The sequence below is a fragment of the Chelonia mydas genome, chromosome 26 (assembly GCF_015237465.2).
Source record: "Chelonia mydas isolate rCheMyd1 chromosome 26, rCheMyd1.pri.v2, whole genome shotgun sequence".
NCBI lineage: Eukaryota > Metazoa > Chordata > Testudines > Cheloniidae > Chelonia > Chelonia mydas.
Window position 1 is genome coordinate 12,729,165 of NC_057859.1, and position 7,423 is coordinate 12,736,587.

Below are 7,423 nucleotides of genomic sequence, written 5' to 3' on the forward strand. Positions count from 1 at the left end.
GTTCCCTGGTTTGTTATTGTCAAGTCGCTCCGAGGCGCTGGGCCATGCGCTCATTGGTTTGTTATTGTCGGGTCGCTCCAAGGGCCTGGGCCATGCACTCACTGGTTTGTTATTGTAGGATTGCTCCGAGGGACTGGGCCATGCGCCTCCTGGTTTGTTGTAGGGTTGCTTCAGCGGGCTAGGCACTCTCTAGTTTGTTATTGTAGGGTTGCTCCTTAGGGTATTATTGTAGCATCCCTCCTGGGGCTGGGCTACACAACAACACTGGTTTGTTATTGTAGGGTCACTCCAGGAGGTGGGGCTCGGCTAGGTGCACACTGGGCTGTCATCGTAGGCGTGGCCCCAGGACTGTGGTTGGCAGTCATTGTGCCCCAGAAGTTGAGGGAGGAGGCACAAGAAGCTGCTTCTGCAGCTGAGCTGTTTCCCCACTCTCCCCTCCCAGTAGCACCATGTCCATTGTTTATACCCCAGAACCGTGACTGTGCCAGCATGGGGGTGAGTGCCTGACTCTGAGCTCTGGGTCCCACGTACCCAGTTCTCTGCCAACGCCTCCCTCTCCCCCCCCCCCCGTACTCTGCAGCCCCTGAGCCCCTACCATAACCCCCCAGTGTTCTGTCCCTCCCAGCCTCCTATGCCCCCAAGCACTCCTGGTACCCCAAAGGAATCCTCACACTTGTCCCCCCAATGCTCTCATGTCCTCCAACATTGTCACCCCACATTCTCCCATGCCTCATCCCCCCAGCACTCTATGCCCCTGCATTTCCCCCCCCGAGTAGTGCCCCCACTGCTCTGTGACCCCTATACATAGCCCCCCAGCACTATGTCCCCCAGAGTTCTGTGCCTCACACATTCCCTATGCCCACCCCCCAGCACTGCGCCCCCCACACCTCCTGTACTCCCCCTAGCACTATGTGTTCCCCCTCCCCAGTTTTCTGTCCCCATGTCACCAGTAGCGGGTGCCTGCATCCCTGGCCGGCCCAGTTTGCAGGGGGCCTGGCAGGTGTCCTCTGTGCCCTCTATATTCCCCTATGCCCCCTCCCGCCACGTGCTCTAGGCCTTTCTCTCCCCCACTCCCTGCCAGGGCAGCCCTTGGCAGTGGTGCTGGCCTCTTCCCTCTGGCTCCCCCTGCTGGCTGAGTCTGGCATTGCCTAAGGGAGGTCGTTATTGAAGGGTCACTCTTGGGGCCTGGCCTATTCACACACTGGTTTGTTATTGTAGGGTCACCTTGGGAGCTGGGTTTATGCACGCACTGGTTTGTTATTGGAGGGTCACTCTTGGAGGCTGGCCTCATGTGCACATTCGTTTGCTATTGTAGGTTACTCTGGGGATGACTTGGTCATACACGCTCTTGTTTTGTTATTGTAGGGTCACTCTCAAGGCCTGGACACTGCAGACTCTTGATTTGTTATTGTAAGCCTGGCTTTTATTTTGAAGGGGCCCTTAACAAGATAACCCTTATTTGTTTTCAGTCTCAGTATCTATTTCCCCAGCTTAAGATGGACTGTACCATTGAGAAAGCAGAATGAGCTCAGTTCTTCATGGCAGGGACAGTTTCTCACTATGTCTTTGTACAGCGCCCAGCACACCAGGCCTTCAATCAGCACCAGAGCCTCCAGGCACTACTCTAGTGCAAGTAACAATCATGATAATTTAAGGATTTATATTTAAGCAATTAGAGACTTGTTGCATCTAGGCACCATGATCAGTTCTTGATGTGGGGCAGAGGCTTTGCTAACAAGCTCAGTCCTCTTTGAATTTGTGTTTGTCTAATGTCAGGGACGGGCACCTTTAATAAGTCAAAGACTGAACAACGTTCAGGTAGTTTGCATGCTGCAGCTGTTGCTTGCTACATGACACAATTGTCTCACTGTTACCTTGTGCTACTCCTGTCTATCTGTTGTATCCATCTGTCATCCCTCTTAGGCTGCAAACTGTTTGGGGCTTTTTTGTTATGGGTACATCCAGCACCTAACACAATGGGGCCAGGACCCTTGATTGGGGCCTCTAGGGTGCTTCTACAGTACTAACCCTAAAAGGAAGGTCTTATATTCATCCTACCCAATGTTTCTTCAGTGTAAGGTCAGACAAGAAATAATGGGTTTAACCTGCAACAAGGGAGATTTAAGTTAGATATCAGGAAAAACCTTCTAACTCTCAGGGTAAGGTAGTTAAATTGTGGAACAGGCTTCCAAGGGAGGTCGTGGAATCCCCATCACTGGAGGTTTGTAAAAACCAGCTAGACAAACACCTGTCAGGGATGGTCTAGGTTGACTTGATCCTGCCTCACTGCTGGGCTTGATCACCTCCACGGTCCCCTCCAGCCCAACATTTCTCTGATTCTAAGTGCAGAAGCAGCACCACTTTCCCCTGCATTTTCTACCAGCTTTTCCAAACTCAATGCAACGCACCAGTGCCAGCAAAGACAAGTGCAGCAGAGCTCCTGCTGGCTTGGCTACAGACAAGCTCCCTTTTCTCACAGCCGCGAAAGCTGCTGCCTACAGAGCCACAAGTGTCCGCGGTTTGTGCCTTCTCTGGCATGCGGGCAACGTATGCACCAAGCCCGTCCAGCTAACAGATGGGGGGACTTTGCTAATTGATTAATTTGGCACTAGCGCAAGACAACCAGTGAAGACACAACAATCAAAGAGGCCCTTACATTTCAGAGCAACTTGAATGCAGATTATGGGGAGTGAACTAATAGAATGGGAGACATTCAGGATGGAAGAGGCAGCAGGATTAAGTACAGGACTAGCAGTCAGGAGCAGCTGTGCTTTAATCCTGCTCTGGCGCTGACTTGTTATATGATCTTGGGCAAGGCCCTTGACCAGCCAAGGGCAGAAGTGATGTGTGAAGAAGGCCTGAAAGGATGGAGAGGACTATTATTATTATTGTTGTTGGTGTTTAAAGTTTATTTTTCTGTGTATGTTTTTTATATTTAAAAAAAATAAAATCAGTAGCTCTTGTCTATACTGTTGTTCCCAGAAGTCTGTATGGATGACTGGAGAACTGGAAATCTGATTAATGAAGACTAGAAGTGATTTAATATTCAGAGCATTTAAAACCTTTGTTTAGTCTTTGCTTTAAGGCCTGAGAAACCTTGGGAGAAAATAGATCTTGTAATAAAGACTCACCACTATTATTACTTGTATTTCATTCGTGCTTAGGGGGCCACCTGACAGTGAAGCCGCATTGTGCTAGGTGCTATACAGAATAAGAGATTTGCTGAGACTCAGGCCCAGATCCTGAAAGCTATTTAGGTGCCTAATTCCCCTTGAAATCAATAGAGAGGAATTAGGCACTTAATACCTTGAGGATCTAGGCCTAAGAGTTTATATTCTAACTAGACAAGGCAAACACAGAGTGGGGCTCGGGGAGAACAGGCACAGAGTGGGGAAATGGTTTGCCCAAGCCACCAGGAAGGTCTGTAGTAGAGCTGGGAACAGAACACAGCTCTCTTGACCTCTAGCCCATGCTGCCTCCCAAAGTCAATCAAGGGGTGATGATGTTCACTCCACCCTTAAGACCAACAACAATACTCCAGGAGAACAAGGAAAATCCGACTAACAATCCTGACCTGTCTACAGTTAAACACACACAACCATTCACGCTGGCTTTAGCCAATATAAAGAAGTAACACAGGGCACAAACTTAATTCCCTACCCCCCTACCTTAAATCTCTCTGTACCTCTGTTTCACCAGGTGCTAATACCTACCTAATAAGAGATCATAAAGATTAATTAGTTAATGTTTGTAAATCACTATATAAATATTGTCAAAAATTCTATTGACTCATTAATCATCCCACAGGATCTAATGCAAGATTGTTACAAGGTTTAGAGCTCTGATTGAGCAAAGCCTTTAAAGCACATGCCTAACTTTAAGTGTACTAGTAATTCCTTCCCCATTCAGCAAAGCATTTAGGCCCAGGTCCTTAAAGATATTCAGGCTCCTAATGTCCACTGATTTCAATGGATCCAGCCTCTGGCACGTGCTTACATCGCATTGTCTTTAAAAGAAGGTGAGCACATGCTTAGAGTTCAGCCCATGCTCCAAAACTGCTGAATCAGGGCTCAGGCCTTTAGTAAACTAGGTGGAGATTTTCCAGCTCTTTACAATAAGGTGTGTCAAGTCAACCCAATGATTTGGAAATCTCCTATCAACTGACTGGTCTGATTTCTGGGCTCAAATGAGGCTCATTGCTTGTTTGCTGTGAATAACATATAGCTGATTTTTGCCGCAGTGTTCAGCAGGGCCTCTTAAATTTAAAGGTTTTTACTGCAGAAGGCAAGTTGCTCCAATGGTTATAACATGCCTTTCAAGGGTTCTGTGCTGGCAAACCCTCTGGTTTTTACATCAACATATGTTGGTTTCATGTGCTCTAGGAAGAATGAGCAGCCTCTTTCATTTCCACATCATCAGGTTTTGAACGTTCTGATCACTATTCAAACTGCATTTGAATATGTTCCCAATGAGAGCCTAATTCCATTCCTCTTGACCTGTCACCACACGTTCAAAGTTTCCAGTCCTTTATGCTGCAACGTGGTAGCCTGTGTTCCATGACCGCAAATTAGTTCACTGAAGAGTATGCTTTCCACTTAAGGTCATGATTCTTCAAATTCCTCTGACCCCTGAGCCTGCACACAGTCCCACTGAAGTTAATGGATCACGGCCTAATTCTCTATATACACTGGTCTTCTTATTTCCCTCAGTCAAAGAGTACCAGACCCTGCACTCATTGAAATAGAAGTCAGAGCCTCCATTGACTTCAGCAGGACACAGGGTTGACTCTAGAATTATAGCTATGAGTGATTGGAGAGAACTGATGTGCCATATAGTCCATCCTGTGTAGGATCAAATAAAGGATTTGTTCCTACACTGGACAAAGTACTCTGTCCAGAGTCATTTAAAATGACTCAAGCAATGAAGTTCTCACACTTGCCTGAGAAGACTGTTCCGTGATCTAATAGCTCTCAGCCTCTTCTGTGCAAACTAACCCCAAACACTGTAGAGTTAAAACAAAGGTTACAATGTGAAATAACAGCAGAGGGGGAGACGCACTGAGAAGTATAACGTAAGGCAAAGAAGTGCTTTCAGTTGAAAGATGCAGGGGAGAGAGAGGGAGAGAGAGATGGATGAAATACCATATTTCCTGTCCTGTCTGGTTAAATCTCTATGCATTTCTCTCTCCTTGCTTCATCCATCAGGGACCAAACATTTTTAAAAAAAATTCTAAGCCCAGAGTTGTTCTATGCCAATAAATTTCTCACATCCATATTCATCTGAGCATCTGCTTGAGTGAAATTCACACATGGTGCTGGATCCAAGATCAGTCATTTAAAAGATTGTATCCATGTATGCCGTTCTAGGGAACACCTGGATGCTGCTGGCACATCGAGAGATGTGTAAGAACACAAACGAGTTTAGTCTGATCCCTAGTCATTTGCAGCTTTAACTCCAAGAACTTGCAAAATCACAGCTGGTTGACAGAACTGAGAGAGGAAACTGCAAGTTCCTTGCGGCAGGCACTTGTCTATTTCTTTGCAAAGTGGCAAGTCCACTTTGGCACCAGGGCTGGAATTTTCAGAGGCGCCTCAAGGAGTTAGGACCATGGGCTACCATAAACATCACCATTACAAAACCCACTCACAAGTGGTACCTTTAGTGGGCAGTCCCAACAACAGACACTAATGAATGAATGGGCCACTGAGGTTCCACTGAATTATGGTCCATCCAAGTCAGAGGTTACAAAACAGTGTCTGAGATTTTCAAAAGTGACTAATGATTTTGGATGCCCAGCTTGAAAGGCCTCCAAGGTGCCTGATTTTCAGAAAGTGCTCAGCATCCAGGCCCCATTATGGTGGTTGCAATTGGGTACCCAAAATTACCAGTCACTCTTTGAAAATCTTGGCCAGTGGCTTCGTCTGCATTACATTTGCTAGTCCTGTTTTAACACGTATTATCTAAACCTGATTTCCCAATTGTACTGTAGCCACAGGGCCCACGTTTGTCTCCCCCCCCGCCATGTTTAACCCTAGGGTAAAACATGATTAGCAATAGCAGTGTAAACATGCCAAGTGGTCGGGGCAGTGTGGGGTACGTGAGCTTGCACCGATGTGCTTGGATCAACAGGTTATTTTAGTCCTGAATTCCCAATTACACTAGGTCCCTTTATACCATCCTGGCTCTATAAAGGGGCTTTAAAGTAGAGGGTAGCTATCTGACCATTTCACATGGCTAGAGCAGGATAAAAAGGCCTTAGTGTCAATGAGAATTAGGTCAGTTTTCCAGCTGGGCTCTCAAGACAGCACCTTTCAGCAACACCAAATTCATTCACTTATTTATTTTTAAATAAGCCAAATGGAGTCAACTTTAAAAAGAATCTGGACTCCTTTAATAAACCAAACCCCAGATACCTTGTCCTTTATCTCTCTGCTATGTCTAGCAAGAGTCCACTCCAGCACTGATAAGGGCCCAAACCCAGCCCTCCCTGCCCGTCTGGTATTTTCGTGTGTTCATAGTCTGGATATTCCACATAGTTCTCTAGCAGATGTGTTTGTGTAAATTCACTCAGAAGGGGAAGGAGGCATTTGCCTCTGAATGTATTTGGGGATAGGTTTGTAAAGCTGGGGTGATGAAGAGATTCCTCAGCACTCAGAAGGCAGAGAATTAACAACCCCATAACCCTATTCTGCATCTTCCTTCTCTCCAACCTCTCTGGTGAATTGGAATATCCCTCCTCTCCAGCAGCTTGTCACAATCAATTTAGATTGCAAACCTTTTGGGCACAGGGCCCATGGCCTTGATTCTGATCTTGCTGGCACCAGCGTAAATCAGCAGTAACTCTGTTGAAATCAATCAACGTGGAGACATGTAAAACCAGTGTGAAGGGGAATACAGCCCTATAACTTTAGTCACTATGTAAAGCACAATGCATTCCTGCGTTGCTATGTACAAATGAGAACAAACAATGCATCCGCTGTAGAGACTTTAAAAAAAAAAAAAAAAGGTATACTGTCTCTTACTACTTACACATAAGCTGATCAAGATAGGGTCATTTAGGATTCTGTCCTTCACCTAACCACAGCACTTGATAATTGGGTTAGGTGCATTAGGTGGGAGTGGAGTGGGGGTGGAGTTTCAAATAATTGCTGGGCCCGTGGTATCACAAACCCTAGCCATCCACTCTGAAGAACAGCATAATTTTGTTTGTTTAAACAACGCAGACAGATGCACAATGTAAAACTAATCCATATATGTATAACTCCCTGTAAAACAGGATACACCCAGTACCTATAAACAGAAGTAGGAAAAAAGAAAGGGGGGGGGGGGGAAGCTTATTTCTGTTGGCCAAATTCTGTCTTCATTTACCCAAGGGAAGTCACTGGATCTGTACCAGAATAAATGGAGACAGAATTTGGATGTG